Here is a 19892-nt window from a genome sequence, read left to right as displayed (position 1 = left end):
TTGAACACAGGTGGATTCCAAGTTGTAGAAACATCTCAAAGATGATCAATGGAAACAGGATGCACCTGAGCTAAATTTTGAGTCTTATACCAAAGTGTCTGAATACTTACGTAAATAAGGCATTGCTATTTATTTATTTTTTAATACATTTGCAAACATTTTCTAAACCTGTTTTTCGCTTTGTTTTTATGGGGTATTGTGTGTAGATTGAGGATTTTTTTATTTTATCGATTTTAGAAAAAGACTAAGGCAACAAAATGTGGAAAAAGTCCAGGGGTCTGAATACTTTCCGAATGCACTGTACATTTGAGTCATTTAGCAGACACTCTTATCCAGAGCGACTTAAAGGAGCAATTAGGGTGAAGTGCCTTGCTCAAGGGCACATCCACAGATTTTTTTCACCAAGTCGGCTCGGGATTCGAACCAGTGACCAATGCTCTTAAATGCTAGGCTACCTAATGTCCATATTTATATGCTTGTGGGGTTAACTTTTTGAGTGTAATCAGAGAGGGTCATGGGTAAAAGCAGTTGGGTGGAAACCTTGATTTGACTCCTCCAATGACGAGCAGTTGGTTGGAAACCTTGATTTGACTCCTCCAATGACGAGCAGTTGGGTGGAAACCTTGATTTGACTCCTCCAATGACGAGCAGTTGGTTGGAAACCTTGATTTGACTCCTCCAATGACGAGCAGTTGGGTGGAAACCTTGATTTGACTCATCCAATGACGAGCAGTTGGGTGGAAACCTTGATTTGACTCCTCCAATGACGAGCAGTTGAGTGGAAACCTTGATTTGACTCCTCCAATGACGAGCAGTTGAGTGGAAACCTTGATTTGACTCATCCAATGACGAGCAGTTGAGTGGAAACCTTGATTTGACTCATCCAATGACGAGCAGTTGAGTGGAAACCTTGATTTGACTCATCCAATGACGAGCAGTTGGGTGGAAACCTTGATTTGACTCCTCCAATGACGAGCAGTTGGGTGGAAACCTTGATTTGACTCATCCAATGACGAGCAGTTGGGTGGAAACCTTGATTTGACTCCTCCAATGACGAGCAGTTGGGTGGAAACCTTGATTTGACTCCTCCAATGACGAGCAGTTGGGTGGAAACCTTGATTTGACTCATCCAATGACGAGCAGTTGAGTGGAAACCTTGATTTGACTCCTCCAATGACGTTCCTGATCACTGATGAATAAGCTACCACGAGGATAGACGAGAGGAAGACGCATGGCCCGGTTAGAATCCTTCACAAATACATCTATCCTTTCTTGTCTCCTTGAGGTAATCACAGATCTATGAGGGGGGGGGGGGGGGGGGGGAGTAGGTTACCACTCTCACTTTCTAAAATACAACTAACCTGTGACTATTTCAAGGAAGGAAGGAAGCATTTTGAAAAACAATTGAACAGGGAATGTATTTTTTTTTTTAATTTTTTTTTTTTTAATGCGGTCAGATTTTCTTCCATCTTCCTATCAGCCCTTTTTTTTATGTCCTTTTAAACTATTTGAGACTATATAATACAATTTGAATACTTTTAAAACAATGTTTCCCAACCCTAGTCCTCCAGTACCCCCAACAGTACAAATTATAGTTGTTGCTCTGGACACAAACACCTCATTCAGCTCATTTGAGGGCCTGATGACAAGTTGAATCGTGTGTGTGCTTGTCCAGGGTTAAAATAAAAATCTGTACTGTTTGGGGTGCTGGAGGACTAGGGTTGGGGAAACACTGCTTTAAAACACTCTTTTCTCCCTTCCATGAAGTAATCCCAGATTGAACACAAATTGATAGGTGTAAACATAACCAATGCAGCCATGTCAGATCAGGGATTTCTTCAAGGAAAGCAGTAAGGAGAAATGCATTCTTAAATTATTCGAACGAGGCTATTGTGTAACATAATTCACTCTGTTATAGCTGTGTCAGTGGAACTTTTGATGCAATTTGAAATTGCCATTCACTGCAACAAAGCAACGTGCAGGACTTTGGCGAATTACCATCAGGTTGCATTACCTAAATAAAACACTGAGTTCTCAAATGAATTCTGATGTAAATGCAGACGAGGATTATATTATGTAGGCCTGCTTGACGACCGTCTTGAGAACATGAAAATGCACAGGGTGATGCTGATTCTCAGATTTGTCACTTTAAAATGTGTCAATTGTGCTGTTGGTGCTGTCATTCTGTTACCAAACTTTGCATCTGCACTATTTTTCAAGTAAATGTGTTTCTGCCAAATGTTCAGTGGAAATTGTTAAAGGTTCAATGCAGCCATTTTTATCTCAATATCAAATCATTTCTGGGTAACAATTAAATACCTTACTGTGATTTGTTTTTAAATGAAAATGGTCAAAAATAAACAAATAGCTTCTTAGTAAAGCGCAATTTCTCAAGCAAGAATTTTGCTAGAACTGTCTGGGAGTGGTCTGAGTGGGGAGGAGAAAACTGAAAATTAGCTGTTATTGGCAGAGAGGTTTGGAACTCTCTTTCTTATTGGACTACTAACTCATTTACCGACAGGTGATGTCACCAGGCAGGCCAAAACTCAACCCTACCAACAGACTCAAGCAGCTCTTACACTAAAAGGGCATTATTATAATTTTCACAGTATTATTCCAACCTCATAGTCTGGAAATGTATATGAAACACAGGTAAATCATGTTTTGGACTGCACTGGGCCTTTAAAAGTCGTTTGTGTGGATAGAGTTGTATGGTATGTTTAACTTTGCAATCACTGGTTTTTGATTGGCATACATTTTAAAGTGAAAAATCTGAGTCATTATCATTCTGTGTTGGAATTGCCCATCACTAAAAGATTCTTAGTGGTCCTATATATTCTGTCTTTCATAGCTGATCTAGGATCATGTTTCACGCCCTTAGCCCTGACTTTAACCATTGCACAGAAACAACAAAACAGGCCTTGGACCTGTTGTTTGGGGGCAATAACCTATTATAGGCTATGTAGATTTACACACACAGTATAGTTATCATTTTTGATATACAATTTTTGAAGATGCACAACGTAGGTCTATCCACTATTCAACGTGTAGATCTTTTGAAAGCGTGACATCTACTTGTACTGGGGTAATGCTTATGCTTATGTACACCTTGTTATGAATAACATGGCTAAAATGCTGTGGGGAAAGCAGTAGGCGAAATGTCTACACGCGCTTAGTAAGTACAAAGCCAGAGGAAGACCTCGTGCTCTCTGTCAGAACTCTGGTTCGCTGTCCTTGGTGCTGAAAGCTGTGGGGCTGAATGCCGATTTCTGGATTTCTTCGTGCGGTGTGCATGGAAATACGACAGCAATGCCTCTTAATCCACACACTATTTTGCGTTGGTGCAACATATTGGCTTCTATAATGTGCAATAAAGATCTGTAGGATATAGCATTTTAATATCGTAGACCTATGGTACACGGAGTAGACTAGGCTATATTGACTTTACTTCACAGCTTTTCAAGTTAACAGTTTAGATGCCTCAACGAATAACGTAAAGTTGAGAGGGGCATTAGTTTATAGCCTACTTCATTCAATTGAAAATACGTTCCCACGTGTTGGAAATGTGTCCTTACATGATCGACTCTTTCAATAGGTAAAGGGATTTTACTGTAACCTATAAAACGGCAAGATTCTAACGCATATTTTTCTGTTCAATCCAAGACAAATTAATGATCAAGCAAGACATTTTGTCATTCCTGCGTGCCAGATAGTATGTTATTATGTGGCAAGTCAGTATTGTCAGACATCAAATTCCATATTAAGGAAGAAAAAAAAAACGTGATATTTTTGAATGGCATCAAATAGAACCAATAGAAACCCGATGAGAACGCGTTATAGCCAATTACATTCAGGCACCTCGATGCATCACGGTGGACGGAGTTACTCCGGGTATACTTCCGCGTGCATGCGTGCTCGTGTGTGTAGGTTGAATGGATGAAACAGCGACAGCGGAGAGGTATAGCGTTGCTGTGATACGGCCCTATATATTTGCTGACAGGACTATCTTCCTTTTAAAGACAACCTCCTCCTTACATTGGTTTTCACTTAGTGATGTCGCGTATTTATGTGGTGAACCTGTAAAGAGCAAGACAGGCAGAAGCCAGCTTTTTTAATGATTTGATTCATTTTTATTTCTTCAGTTATTTTGAGTTTATTTAATCCATTGGCTGAAAGGGACTCATTTCTGTATTTTGGTTAAATAAATATTTTATTTAATCATTTTATCTTGTTTATGTGTTGATTTCTGTTTCCAAGTTTGAACTAAGAGAAAGGCCGAATTCATATTTTTATAGCCTATTTGCAAGTGTCTTCTTCATTCTCTATTTTTAAAGAGATTGTTTGCCTAAGGACGTCTGTAACTTTCATTTGTAGAAACGGTAAGACATTTATTCATTATTAGCCTATGTGAAATCGATATTTTGTGACTTCCAAGTTGTATAACAATATGATTGTAGGCTATTGTTTGATATCGTAGCATGAGGACCATAGTCAAATGTTACATTTTGTTGTGGTCTATTTTTTTTCAGAGATGAATTGTGTAGAATTGCGGTGCATAAATATGAATGTCTCGATTAGATCAACCCATCTGCGCCTAGATTCTTTGCTACCCATGTCAAGCTACATTCTGTGTGTGTGTGTGTCAGGTGAACGCGAATCTTTGGGTTTCGCATGTCTTATTGGTAACCAAGCCACGAGTGTGAATACTACAATATGCATTTGATAGGCTATAGGCAGCGCGTTGTCTTCAATAGTATTGGTTTAACTGGCTATATATATTCTGTAGTCTTCTTTTCTATGCAATGGGAGTGACACATTTACTGATAAGTAAGCCGGTCTCTGCATATGGATGGTTATTTTTGCTTATTACCAGTTTACATGATTAGGGTCGCAATCCCAGACCCTATCCTACTTAACTGGGATAGGTTATGGTCTAAACTGCACGACAAAAAAAAGTGCCATAGTTTTTTGGGGGGCGATCAACTACGGATTGGTGGTAGGTCTTGGCTGCTTTATCGATTTAAAACTTGGTGCATTCATCTCTAAATACACTAATTGATAAATGCAACTTATGCACTGACTCGTTTGCCAATACGATTGGATTGGCTATTTTAAACAGGCCCTGGAATGAATTTAAGAATCGATGATGTAGGTCTAAGGTGTGAAACATTTTTGCTTGCGAATTCACGTCTGATTTGCAGTTAAATCCAGACTACCTGAGACTAGCCTATGCGCCACGAAGACCCACATTCAGGTGGATGTCAACCAAAGGAGGCTGCTGAGGGGAGGTTCGCTTGGAACGGAGAGAATGGAATGGTTTCCATGTGTTTTGATGTATTTCATATCATTCCACTCCAGCCATTACAACGAAGCGGTCCTCCACAATTAAGGTGCCACCATCGTCCTGTGATGTCTTCAAAAAAAGGTTGTAAATCAGAGAGGCAGTGGTGGGACTTTCAAGGGCTTTATCCATTTAAAAGTACCCCAATCCTTTCACCTGCACCCTGCTTTAAATGGGCAATCTGAGATTAATACATCAATTTTAACTTTTAAATTAATTATATAGCCATAGATTATTTAATAATATAATTTATACATTCCCCTTAGATCAACTGTGGTACCGCATCAGAACCCAAAAGAAGTAATTTTTGTTACTATTGTTTGTAAACAATAATTGTAAACAAACACTATAGCCTTCTACATGGTTAAAACTATATTTTTATATCATGGAGGGTCAGTCTTTTTGTATCCATTGATCTGTCTAAGAATTTGAGACTGTTTATCCAGGCCCATTCCTCAGCTGTTAACCAAAACAGTGGCGGGAATGGGCTTTGTTGTTTGCTACTGCAGATTTCTCCTTCAATTAGTCAAACTGGAGGAACTACAACTTGTAAAAAAAAATAAATAATAATAAATAAAAACATGAGGGCAAAAATAAAGAATGCATTGCACTAGGCTACAGGGTCCTCATTTTGATTCATGAATAGCTAGTTTTTCTTGTACTGTCTGGGACCTTGACTTGGATGAGCCATGGTCTGTGCACCTGATGCAAATTAAAATGTGCCTCCCTTCTTATCGGGCTGGTTGACAAGTGGAAGTAGGATAACTCTGCTATTGGCTGTCTCTCCTGTCACTTTATTTAGGCTAGTTAACGTTCCCGCCACTCACCAACCATTCTCCACCAAGCAAACTTTGGAGAAGGACCGGTCGTTAGTTTGCATGGACTTTCGTCAATTATACAAATTGTTATAAACTGTATTTATTACCCAAGGTAAGAATTGTAAATAATATTTGACTGTATCCAACGAAGAAGCCAACCCGTATAAAGGAGTAAAGAAAATGGCATGCTCTTTGAAATGCTACAGCTTGCTAGCTAGTTGGTTTGGTGGTCGTGAACCCTACTGTTGCAGGGACATCTCAGCTACCACTATGTATTGGTTCACTTTCTAACGTTAAACCGGCTACTATTTGCACATGCATGATGCTTTTCGCCCTTTTATTTATTTTTGTTAGTCAATGTTTTGTACTGGTCCAGGTAGCTAGTCCATTGTAGCCGACTAACATAAAAGTGAACGAATGTATTCCGACCAAGTGGATATAACCAGCTAACTAAATAGTTAACGTTAGCTGCCGTAGACAATAATATATAACGACGTGGCCAGACTAGTTTACCGAACTTCAGTCACCGGTTTAGTTACCTGGTTGGCTTATTTGATAGGCAACTACAGTGCTATAACGTTAGTTAGTGACGGGTCGGCTGAGGAAACTGGGTTTATTATATAGTTGTACTTTTGTACGACCGGTAACTTTGTACTGCTTCGTTGGAAGGCAATTTGTAACGTGCAAAGTGTTTTAATTAGCCACGGGTCAATTAGTGCTGGCTATGCAGTAATGTTATACCGGCATGCGGATTGTCATGCGGTTCATGTCAAGATGTGTACCCACCAACGAGTTGGCTTCTCACACAGTCAATACATTTTAATTTTAGTACTTGTATCTAGTTAAATGCATAGACTCGAGATAACAAATCACGGTGCATATTCACCGTTAGCACACGATGCAGGAGGTAATTGGTAATGCAGCGCGAGGTCAGCACATTTTGTTACTTGAGTAATTAACGCAGGTGGTAAAGATGAACTCATTGTTATGCCAGCTCGTCTCCCTGCATGCAGCGTGGCATTCCTCTCCGTGAAACGCACAGGTATATTCCAGCTATTGAGGTAATTGTTGGTTGAACTTCCAATCTTTATAGCTAGCTATGGTATTAAAATATAACATTATGCATCCCACCCTCATGTTATTGTAAGGCCTGTGTTCCATGTTGACGCCTCATATGGATGTTAATACAACGATAAGGCACGAGGGTGTGTGGTATATGACCAATATACCATGGCATGATGCAACGCCTTAACGTCATTATAAACTGGTTACCAACGTAATTCGAGAATTAGAAATATGTTATTTGTCATAGCGGTGGTATAACAAAACCGTATACCACGGGTGTCAGCCAATCAGCATTCAGGGCTTGAACCACCCAGTTTATAATTAATCTTAAATGGCCTCCAATCAGAATATGTTTGAATGAAAATAGCACATGTCTTGACTTTTAAAATAAACTTGTTACTACCTATATTTATCCATTAGTTCACTCATCTTGTTATACCATTTGTCCACACCTCTCATGAAAGTTTACGGACACATGGGGAAACAACTTTTCATCTAGTGGTTTATAATTTTCTGTTAGATTCTGTTACTTATTGGTCTTTTTATAGTGTCGACCAGCTATACACTCAGTGAGCATCCCTAGTGCTCACGGTTGTTATCTGACCTTGGGTACTGAACAAGCAGTGTCTGTGGAGATGCTTCAGCATTGTCTCAGGCGTTTTTGTTTTCCAGTGAGTAGGCAGACTGCAGTGAGTAATCAGTCAGAAGGTCATGAATAGATTTACGAATCGTCAAGGAAGCAACTGGAAACGTGGCCAGTTAATATTTACTAGGAGGCTGCTGACTTGTGTCCTCGCTGGTCTTGTAGGGAGTAATCCCGGGGGGAGGGCGTGGCTCAGTGCTTCCCTCTAGAAGCTAGCTCAAGTCTCATCTCTCCTCCCTGAACAATATTGCCACACTAAGCCAGGGATTCCCAAGCTCGGTCCTCAGACCCCAAGGGTTGCATGGTTTTTTTTAAATATATTTTTTGACCTAGCACTACACAGCTGATTCCTGTAATCAACTAATCATCAAGCTTTGATAATTTGAATCAGCTGTGTAGTTTTAGGGCAAAATACAAAATGTGCACCCCTTGGGGTCCTGAGGACTGAGTTTGTGGAAATGCTGGCTTAGGACAATGTTTAAAATTATTCATTGGCAAGGTGGTAGTTGGTAAATAGAAACTAGAATTTGCTTGCCGTTTTTAAAGTTGATGTTTGGGGAACATAAATTGAGCTAGGTTCTTTAATCTTTTCTGCAAGTCCCTAACAGTTTCCAAGAAATGTTATTCATTTATAGGCTTAGATGCTGCTTTTGGGCAATTCCCTTCCTCATACATATCTCATGGTTCTTCCATGATTTCAACAGATACTGTGAGGGACATAAGAGTGGATACGAGGGGTTGTCTTGCTGTATTATTGAGCCCAGACATTTTTCCTTTCTAAATAAAGACCGCTGACAGAACGCCTAAAACGCATGAGAGTGAGTGAACTTCCAAAGGCCAAGTCATTGTGCAGCACTGTCAAGAGAAATGGGTTAGTTTACAGTGGGGTGGTTCCAGCTGAAAAATATTACTCTCCTCCCAGCTCTTTCTCTCTGCAGTGAACGTTGAGTCCTGTGGTGTAGATGGTATGTGGTGCTCACGCCCTCATCCTATATGTTGGCCACAAGGTGTCCCTCCCAACAGTGTGTGCAGGTCATTACCCAAGGCCAGCGCCGCAGTGTCCTTGGACCTGTCTCTGCGTCATGGTAGACCTCCCTCAACTCATGGCATGTGCTGGACCCCCCCCCCCCTCCAAGATTCTGTTTTTCAAATGAAGCAGATGCTGTTTCGACGTGTCATTATTACTGGCATGACTAAACTACTCTTCCTTCTAATGAAAGTGGTCAAAGCAGGTAGCAATAGCTTTAATTTTTTTTTTCATCAAAGTTTACGTCACATACTCAAGTAGAACTCCTTGGCCTTAAGAAAAAAAATATTGTATTTCTTGCATATAAAATTATTTAGCTAATTAAGTAGAAGTTCTGCCTCCCCCTGATTCTCTTCTCTACTTTAATGTAATCGTAAAGGACCTACAACTTCCAGACCCAGCCTTGTCTCGAACTCACTGCAATTAAATTATCCTCAATGTTTTATCTCTCCATTTATCAACATCAAGTTGTTCTCTTGGCAAATAGGAGTTTTATGTTAGGAAAGATGAACATATAGAGATATATATATATATATATATATATATATATATAGATATAGATTGGCCTGCACATAAGTGAGGGTTTACTTTTTTTTTTTGGCTCCTTTATGTTTGACAGCATTGGTATGACTTGAATGTCTTATGAAACTTAGTGCAATATGCTCTAACAACCAATCATGCTCAGGATTGCTGGCCATCTCATAGCTATTTTCCCTGTACAATCTGTGCCACTTCAGAAAACCTCATTTTTAAAGGAAATATTTTCTGTGGGTGAAGTAGTGGGCTTTTTCTATTATACTGAACAAAAATATAAATGCAACAATTTCAATGATTTTACTGAGGTAAAGTTCATATGAAATCAGTCAATTGATGTAAATTCATTAGGCCCTAATCTATGGATTTCACATGAATGGGCAGGGGTGCAGCCCAGGCCCACCCACTGGGGATCCAGGCCCAGCTAGTCTGAGTATTTCCCCACAAAAGGGCTTTATTACAGATGGATATACTCAGTTTCTTAAGCTGTCTGTGTAGCTGGTCTCAGATTTGGAGGTCCTCGGCTGGTGTGGTCTAACGTAATGAGGCCGGTTGGACGTATTGCCAAATTCTCTAAAACATTGGTCGCGGCTTATGGTAAAGAAATGAACATTCAAAACTCTGGCAACAGCTCTGGTGGATATTCCTGCTGTCAGCATGCCAATTGTTCGCTCCCTCAACTTAAGACATCTGTGGCATTGTGTTGTGACACAACTGCACATTTTAGTGGCCTTTTATTGTCCCCAACACAGGGTGCACCTGTGTAATGATCATGTTTAACCTCTCTGGGGTATGTGGGACGCGTCCCACCTGCGGGACACACTATTCAACAGCCAGTGAAATAGCAGGGTGGCAAATTCAAAACAACAAATCACATAATTCAAATTTCTCAAACATATAACAATTATATCCCATTTTTAAAGATACACTTCTCGTTAATCCAACCACATTGTCCGATTTCAAAAAGGCTTTACAGCGAAAGCATAACATTAGATTGTTAGGACAGCGCCTAGACAAGAAAAACCACACAGCCATTTTCCAAGCAAGGAGAGGCGTCACAAAAACCAGAAATACAGTTAAACTTAATCACTAACCTTTGATCTTCATCAGATGGCACTCATAGGACTTCATGTTACACAATATATGTATATTTTGCCCGATAAAGTTCATATTTATATCCAAAAACCCAATTCTTTTTTTTTTTTTTTTTTTTTCTTTTTTTTTTACATTGGCGTGTAATGTTAAATGTTTTGCCTCCCAAAACTTCCGGTGAATGAGCACATCAATTTACAGAAATACTCATCATAAACATTGATAAAATATTCAACTGTTATTCAAAGAATTATAGATAGACTTCTCCTTAATGCAACCGCTGTGTCAGATTTCAAAAAAGCTTCACGGCGAAAGCCAACTTTGCAATAATCTGAGTACAGTGCTCAGATATCAAAACAAGCCATACAGATACCCGCCATTTTGGAGTCAACAGAAATGACAAGAATTACATTATAAATATTCACTTACCTTTGATCTTCATCGGAATGCACTCCCAGGAATCCCAGTTCCAGAATAAATGTTCGTTTTGTTCGATAAAGTTCATCTTTATGGCCAAATACCTCCATTTTGTTTTACAGTTTGTAGAAACATGTCAAACGATGTATAGAATCTATCTTTAGGATGATTCTTCCATAATATTCCAACCGGACGATTCCTTTGTCTTCAGAAATGAAAAGGAATGCAGCTAACTCTCACGTGAGTGCGCGTGATTGAGCTCATGTCATTTTCTCACTTATCTGATTCCAATGGCTCTTGTTCTCTCCCCATTCACAGTAGAAGCATGAAACAATGTTCTAAAGACTGTTGACATCTAGTGGAAGATTTAGGAAGTGCAAAATGACTCCATTGACACTGTATACTGGATAGTGAATCACTTGAAAAACTACAAACCTCAGATTTCCACACTTCCTGGTTGGATTTTTTTTCTCAGGTTTTTGCCTGCCATATGAGTTCTGTTATACTCACAGACATCATTCAAACAGTTTTAGAAACTTCATTGTTCGATCCAAATCTACTAATAATATGCATATCCTACCTTCTGGGCCTGAGTAGCAGGCAGTTTACTACGGGCACGCTTTTCATCCGGACGTCAAAATACTGCCCCCTACACCAATGAAGTTAATCAGCTTCTTGATATGCCAAACCTGTCAGGTGGATGGATTATCTTGGCAAAGGAGAAAGGCTCTTGAACAAGGATGGAAACACATTTGTTCATTTGAGAGATTCACTTTTTGTACATATGTAATATTTCTAGAATTTTATTTCGGCTCACGAAACATGGGACCAACACTTTACGTGTATCGTATTTTCTTTGTCCCGTCTCTCAAAAGGCGCCACTTAACTTTTGCGTGGCTGCAGTGCTGTAATGGCAAGAGTCGTGTGTGTGTGTGTGTGTGTGTGTGTGTGTGTGTGTGTGTATAGCTTGGTTGTCTTAGCCAATTTGTGGCAGTAGAGTAGCTACTCCTGTGACTTGAACAAAGAAATGTCAGGGCTCATTGTAAGTGATGAAGTGCTATGCATTAATGTTCAAGGACACATACATATACACACACACACTGAAAAGGGCCCTTTGGAACACCCTGACCTTATCAACACAAAACTAGGATTCTCCCGTAGTATAGTACGGCCTGTGCATCTGCATGCTCCTTCCATGAAGTGATAACTGCAGGCCTAAGAGATCCATAGTGTCATTTAGCTGAGAAACACTGAGGGGCTGGTTTTGCCGTCACTTTGAAGTGGATGGCTGACTATCTAGTCAGCAGATGTTTGTTTCGCATCAGCATTGGTTCAGAAACATTCTTTCAGAAATATTGTATACTTAGAACATGGAACTCCGTTGAATTTGCTTAGTCCAGGCAAATGATGCCTTATCTATTTCCCCAGAGACTGATCTCGTGGATAACATTTTTATGTATCTGCGTCCAGTATGAAGGACATTAGAGGTGGTTTCGCTAGTTAGCAATTGCGCTAACGCTAATTAGCAACTTTTGTCAAACTGCACACAGACAAATGAAAAAATGTTATCCACGAGTTCATCAGACTGAGGAAGTAAATTAAAGGTCTCACTGCCAAAATCCTGAACTATCCCTTTAACACATGCCCAAGTAGACTACTTTAACAGTGTAAACTAATAGTGCAAAGCCTATTGCTAATATCTGCAACTCTGTACAATGCATTTGTACACTAACTAGATGCACTCACTGACGTTGTCAGTCAGTGGTCATTGTTAACCTGTTGGGGCTACAGGTTAGCAATGAACCCCGAGTCGGGATTGCTAACAAGGCTGGAAATTCAAAACATCAAAAATCTAATAATTTCAATTTCTCAAACAATCAACTATTTTACACAATTTAAAAGATAAACATCTTCTTAATCTAACCACATTGTTCGATTTTCAAAGAGGCTTTACGGCAAAAGCATAAAGTTAGATTATGTTAGGACAGTACATAGCCACAAAAGTACAAACATCCATTTTCAATTCAAGGTCAGGCGTCACCGAAAGCAGCTAGAATTATGCACTAACCTTTGTCAATCTCCATCAGATGACACTCCTAGGACATTATGTTATACAATACATGCATTTTTTGTTCCATCAAGTTCATATTTATATCCAAAAACAGCATTTTACAGTAGCGTGAAATTCAGATTTTTTTCTTCTCTGAAATGCTTCCGGTGAACATAACAAAATTACTATTCGAAAACATTGGTAAATTATAATATTGTCATTCAAACAATAATATATTATCATCTCGTAATTGCTACCGAATGGCCAGATCTCAAAATAACTTTACTGGGAAATCACATTTTGCAATAAACGGGGTGCTATGCTAAGAACAATAAGCTATGCTATACAGTTAGCATCATCTAATATCGATAATAACATTGTAAATATCCCCTAACCTTTGATTATCTCCATCAGAAGGCACTGCCAGGAATCCCAGGTCCGGAACAAATGTGGTTTCTTTTGACAAAGTTCATAATTTATGTCCAAGTAACACCAAGTAGTTAGCGTTCATTATGCTCCCACAAAACGTGGTGGGGGGGTGTAAAATCACGCCGAAAAGCTAAAAAAACCTAGTAAATAATCTATTTACGTTCGTTCAAACATGTCAAATGTTGTTTAGCATTAATCTTTTGGTCCATTTTTAACGTTAAACATCAGTAATATTTTCACACAACCTATCCTATGTCTAGATAAACAATGATGACAAACTCACGCTTCTCAGATTTATGCGCAGGCGCAAAAAAATGAAGTGATGACATGTCAACTTCCTTGGATTCTAATTTGCTCTCTGTTTATCATAGACGCTTCAAACAACTTTATAAAGATCGTTGACATCTAGTGGAAGCCGTAGGTGTTGCGAAATGAATCCTTTCTCACTATGGTATCTATAAAACAATGACACTAAATAGTACAGTCACAAAATTAAAATTTTTTTGGATCTATTTTTCACAGGTTTTTGCCTGCAATATGAGTTTTGTTATACTTACAGACACCATTAAAACTGTTTTAGAAAATTCAGAGTTTTCTATCCGAATGTGTTAATAATATGCATATCCTAGCTTCTGAGTTGGTGTAGGAGGCAGTTAAAAATGGGCACATATTTTTTTCAAAATGTCTCAATACTGCCCCCGAGCCCCAACAGGTTTTAAGCACTCACCAGAGAAATGTGATTAGGCTACTGTTTTTCACAAGCTGAAAAACAGAATATTAAATCCATTAAGGTGTTTTTTTTTTTTTTTTTTTCTGTTCACAGAAAATTGCCTTAATCTGCGTTTGCTGTATCTGCTCATATTTCATTTTTATCATTGATTTGATGAGGCTTGTAGAAGGTGATGCTCCTTTTCCCACAGCATGCTCCGCTGTTTACTCTGAACTGCCTAGTGTAGTGGAATTATCTGGCCCATACGCTACCAGGGTTTTCCACAAGTACATAGAGTAGCCAGCCAGGTGTCCCCGATCCATGAGTGCTTGACCCACAGGGTTCTATTTTTTTATTTATTTTTTTTTATTCCTCCATCCGAAATACACAGCGAAATTATTGACAACTTTATCGCGTGTACCTCCCATATAGAAACAGTTTGTGACAGTGTAGAAAGACGTAACTTTTACAGTTTTAAATGTATGAATTCAGTGTATTTAGTAGTTCTGGATATTGTCTAGGGCTCTAGGTATATCTGATCAGGACTATTTTCTAAGAGAACTTTAAACCTGTCTTCTCTTGATTAGTCCTATTTACAGGTTTTACTGCAAGATATGAATTGTCGCTGTTCTTCAAGTTATCTATTCTATTAAAAACAAATTGTGTGAATGGCCCACATTTATCTTGAAAAATGTAATGTTTAAAATCAAAGGGTTTTCAGTCTAAAGTGCCACCAATTTGGTCACATATGCAACTAGATATTTTGCTTTGTGACCAGGAGTTTTATTTTGGGCTATGCGACTATGAAAAAAGTCTCCCAGATTGTTGTAATGTGGATTCGCTGTAGTGTTGAGTGGCCTAGAGACGAGCAAATGCAGAGTCGTTAGCATCTTGGTTGCTCCATTACTACAGTGAAAACGGCTTCCTTCTAGTTCAACCAGGTCAAAAGATCTGACCTATATTACAGAGCTCAACATTTCTTACTTCCTATAGCAGCTCACTGGTACTGCTTTTTACATTCATAAACAGTGGAGTGGGCTGTTCTGAAACTACTCATGCGTCGACGTCGTTAACCATTTGTTTACACTTTGTTCAGTCATGTTATCTCGTTAGCTAACTAGCTGAACCTGGTAACCTTAACAGTATATCCAAACATTTGGGGGCACAGCGAGAACTTGATGTTCTTAACTTCTCAGGGCTGCGTGGGACGCTACCTTCACACTATTCAACAGCCAGTGAAAAATCAGAGTGCCAAATTCAAAACAACAAAATGTCATAATTCAAAGTTCTCACACATACAACTATTTTACACCATTTTAAAGATAAACCTCTCCTTAATCCAACCACATTGTCCGATTTCAAAAAGGCATTACGGTGAAAGCATAAAGTTAGATTATGTTAGGAAGGTGCCAACACAAGAAAAACCACACAGCCATTTTCCAAGCAGGAGAGGGGTCACAAAAACCATAAATGCAGCTAAAATTAAGCACTAACCTTTGACGATCTACATCAGATGACACTCCTAGGACTCAATGTTACACAGTACATGTATGTTTTGTTCAATAAAGTTCATTTTTATATCCAAAAACCCCATTTTTACATTGGCGCGTGATGTTCAGAAAATGTTTTTCCTCAAACTGCCGGTGAATCAGCACAACAATTTACAAAAATACTCATAAATGTTGATAAAATATTAAACTGTTATTCAAAGAATTATAGATAAACATCTCCTGAGTGCAACCGCTGTGACCGATTTCAAAAAAGCTTCACGGGGAAAGCACACTTTGCAATCTGAGTCCGGCGCTCAGAAAAATATAACAGGCAATACAGATACCCGCCATTTTGGAGTCATCTAAAATCATAAATGGCATTATAAATATTCACTTACCTTTGATCTTCATCAGAAGGCACTTCCAGGAATCCCAGGTCCACAATTTATGTCCAAATACCTCCTTGTTGTTAGAATGTTCAGTAAGCTACTCCAAATGTGGGAAGCGCGCCCAAATTTCACAACAAAGTCAACAAAAAGTTCTATTTACGGTCGTTGAAACATGTCAAATGTTGTATAGCATCAATCTTTAGGGCCTTTTTAACAAAACTTCAATAATATTCCAATGTCGTGAAAAACGTTATGGAACACAGCTACCTCATCACGTGAATGCGCGCCACAAAACTCATGCCATTTTCTGAGTCACCAACTTCCCGGCCTTCTTGTTCGCTCTGTGTTCACCGCAAAAGCCTGAAACTAGGTTCTTAAGACTGTTGACATCGAGTGGAAGCCTTAGGAAGTGCAATATGAACCCCAAGTCACTGTGTTAGATAGGCAATGACTTAGACTACAAGCATCAGATTTCCCACTTCCTGGTTGGATTTCTCAGGTTTTTGCCTGCCATATCAGTTCTGTTATACTCAGACATCATTCAAACAGTTTTAGAAACTTCAGTGTTTTTTTTTCTATCCAAATCTACTAATAATATGCAAATATTTGACTCTGGGCCCGAGTATTAGGCAGTTTACTCTGGGCACGTTTTTAATCCGAAATCGAAAATACTGCCCCCTATACCTTGACAGGTTAAAGAGACGGTATACAATTTTCTTTGTAATGAATCTCAACAGGAAATAGTGCTTCTACACAATATGTAGCAACCTAATATTCCACAAATGACTAATCTCAACGACGGGTATTCGTATGAACATTTTGGCTCTTATAATAAATCTATTTACAGGGTTACGTATTAGTTTCTAGCCCACCACGTGCTTCAAAAGTAGCCATTATTGGGCCTATATGAATTGTAGTTGTCTCAATCAATAAAAATACATCTTACTTTGTGGTGTTCCTTACTTTTTTAAGTTGGGACTATCAGTGCTATGTTATTTAGAGCCCTGGTCTTATTATATATTTATGGTTTTATGTAGCCTAAATTTAATAAATTATCATTAGGTAGGGCTCTATAAAATCAATTTTTGCATGATTCCATCTTGGTCTTTTCCCAAATATATAAAAAAATTGTCCACAATGTTCAAACCAGGAGACCATGTTGGAGGTCTGGGGGAAAATATGATCAATGTAGATTTATGGGTGTAGTTAACGTTTTTAATTCAAGTGCACACTTGGCGAGAGGCAGTTGTTGTATAGCAGTGTGTTTGTAGCACACATGTAATGTGTACCCACTAGATTGATGAAAATAATCATTGTCATTCTGGCAGGTAAGCGTAGGCTACATTGTCGTTAACATTTAGGTTAGCCTGTTTTCACTAGCGTCATCGCTAACGGCTACACAGAGGGAGACAAGCGCATCGCAGACGGCCATGTTTCTCATTGCCTCTTGAGAAAGTTGTGGGAAGTATGAATCATGGATGCATTCTGTTCATGTTTTATGATACACTTGCGCAAATTTAGTTAATTTTCAATCCATTTAGTTGGTTCCCTACTAAGAGAAATAGTTTATAGAATATTTTTTGAATCCTGTTTTAATGCCTGGATTCCGTGAGGGCCGTAATGGTCATATTTGGACCAGAATGAGGCTCTCCACTACCTATTGTTCCTGCAGTGATGATTCGCCATCTTCAAATGTTTTCATTTTTATTTATTTTTTGCAGGTAATCCCCAAGAAGTCTAGGCCTACCAGTAGCATATGCAAATTTAAGGAGCTTAAGACTGTCAGCCAATCAGCATTCGAGGCTCGAACCACCCAGTTTATAATATTAAATATCCATCCACATTGCAGGATTTGAATGGCGAAAGGGATGTAGGGTGAGACTATTCAATCGGACACCTTTTAAAAAATGAGTCAACACTTGCTGTTCACTTGTCAATCAAAGCTGAGGACATAAAAATAAACTGCGCCACAACTTGGTGGCTGGCTGTATGAAACGTGCAAAATAAAATGTCAAAACTATTTAGGCTAAGTGGATTTAGACTCATCGGTACCACTTGCATTACATGGGATGTGCAAATTTGCGCGCGTCATGCCCCCCCCCCCCCCCCGTGTAAAGAAATTTGACTGCAACCAACCACCCACACATTGTACCAGGAGACAGGACAAACTCCGTTTCCCTGTCGTCGCTTGCTTCGACAGGCGCCTATCCTATCAACAGATCGCTAGAAGATGCATATCGCTCATTCTAGCTTGAGAGGGCTCGACGGACTATCTAATTTTAAACTTTTAAATGAAAAGTAGTTAAGTTAATATGAAGTGGGGGGGGGAAATAATCGTGTGACTAGGTAAAGGCCGGCGCTAATGAAAACACAGGTTTTAAATGCAGTTTTATTATTGAACTTATCCTGTAGTATTTGTTGGAACTAATGTGATTTCTGTAAATGCTTTGATTGCACTGAATCACAGGCTATAATACATCTTGCCACCTATTTTTGATTGTCTTCTCTTATGTTACTAGCAGTTTCTTTGTAGTTCTGCGGTGGTAGAATTCTTCGTCATAAATGTTTCAAAATACATCACGTGCACAATGAGTCTATTCTTAGGAAAAATGAAAGCTGAATCGCCACCTAGACTCGTTTTGTGTACTGAACAAAAATATAAACTCAACATGTAAAGAGTTGGTCCCATGTTTTCATGATCTGAAATAAAAGATCCCAGAAATGTTCCATACGCACAATTTTATAATTTCTCTCAAATGTTGTTTACATCCCTGTTAGTGAGCATTTCTCCTTTGCCAAGATTATCCATCCAGTTGACAGGTGTGGCATATCAAGAAGCTGATTTTTAAACAGTCATTGCGAAAGTGGACCTTGGGCTGGGGACAAAAGGCCACTCTAAAATGTGCAGTTTTGTCACACAACACAATGCTACAGATGTCTCCAGTTTTGAGGGAGCGTACAAGTGGCATATTGACTGTGGGAATGTTGCCAGAGAATTTAATGTTCATTTCTCTACCATAAGCCACCTCTGACATTGTTTTAGAGAATTTGGCAAACCACGTGTATGGTGTCGTGTGAGAGAGCGGTTTGCTGATGTCAATGTTGTGAACAGATTGCCCAATGCTGGGGTTATGGTACACATTTGCATTTTATCAATGGCAATTTCAATGCACAGAGACCCTGACAATATCCTGATGCCCATTGTCGTGCCATTCATCCACCGCCATCACCTCATGTTTCAGCATGATGATGCTCGGCCCCATGTCGCAAGAATCTGTACATAATTCCTGGAAGCTGAAAATGACCCAGTTCTTCTGTGCCCTGCAGACGCACCAAATATGTTACCCATTTGCACATGTTTGGGATGCTCCGGATCAATGTGTTCCAATTCCTGCCAATATCATCAACTTCGCACAGCCATTGAAGAGTGAGACAACGTTCCACAATCAACAGCCTGATCAACTCTATGCAAAGGAGATGTGTTGCGCTGTATGTGGCAAATGGTCACACCAGATTGGTCATGTGACATCCATAGGAGATTAAGGAATGTATTTCAATTGACTGATTTCCTTCTATGAACTGTAACTCAGTAAAGTCTTTGCAATTTAGCATTTTGTTCAGTGTATTTTAGTAAGGGATAGAAATGGCATTGGATAACTTTACCTGTAATGTTCTCGAGAAAAGCGGTGTACTCCAGTTGGAGCAAATCGAGAGTTCAGAGGGATTGCAGCATCCACAGGACGCCATTGTCCCACTGTCTCAATTGATTAACTGGCATGATTCATTCAGTAGAATGTCTTTCCCACATTCAAACACCCCTGCACAGTGTCTTCTGAACCCTATTAATTAGCCTGGACACTAATCAATGAGACAACCTGCACCCCCCTC

General features: G+C 39.2%; 1 protein-coding gene across 6 annotated transcripts in view; it reads left to right on the top strand.

The window, feature by feature from the left end:
• The first annotated feature begins 3961 nt into the window (after window positions 1-3961).
• Window positions 3962-19892, top strand: part of elavl2 (ELAV like RNA binding protein 2) — a 60931-nt gene continuing 45000 nt past the window's right edge. For 2 of the 6 annotated variants that reach the window (XM_045721470.2, XM_014206448.3), the window contains exon 1: window positions 6154-6271. The gene's annotated coding sequence lies outside the window, so the exon portion shown is untranslated. Of the gene's footprint in view, window positions 4380-6150; window positions 6272-19892 lie in introns of those variants that run through there. The other 4 variants (XM_014206449.3, XM_014206452.3, XM_014206447.3 and 1 more) reach the window with 4 other exon arrangements.

Source organism: Salmo salar, chromosome 07 (genome assembly GCF_965601325.2).
Source record: "Salmo salar chromosome 07, fSalSal1, whole genome shotgun sequence".
NCBI classification, from domain to species: Eukaryota; Metazoa; Chordata; class Actinopteri; order Salmoniformes; family Salmonidae; genus Salmo; species Salmo salar.
The sequence above is the reverse complement of the archived record's forward strand: the minus strand, read 5'-3'. Positions and strand labels throughout refer to the sequence as shown.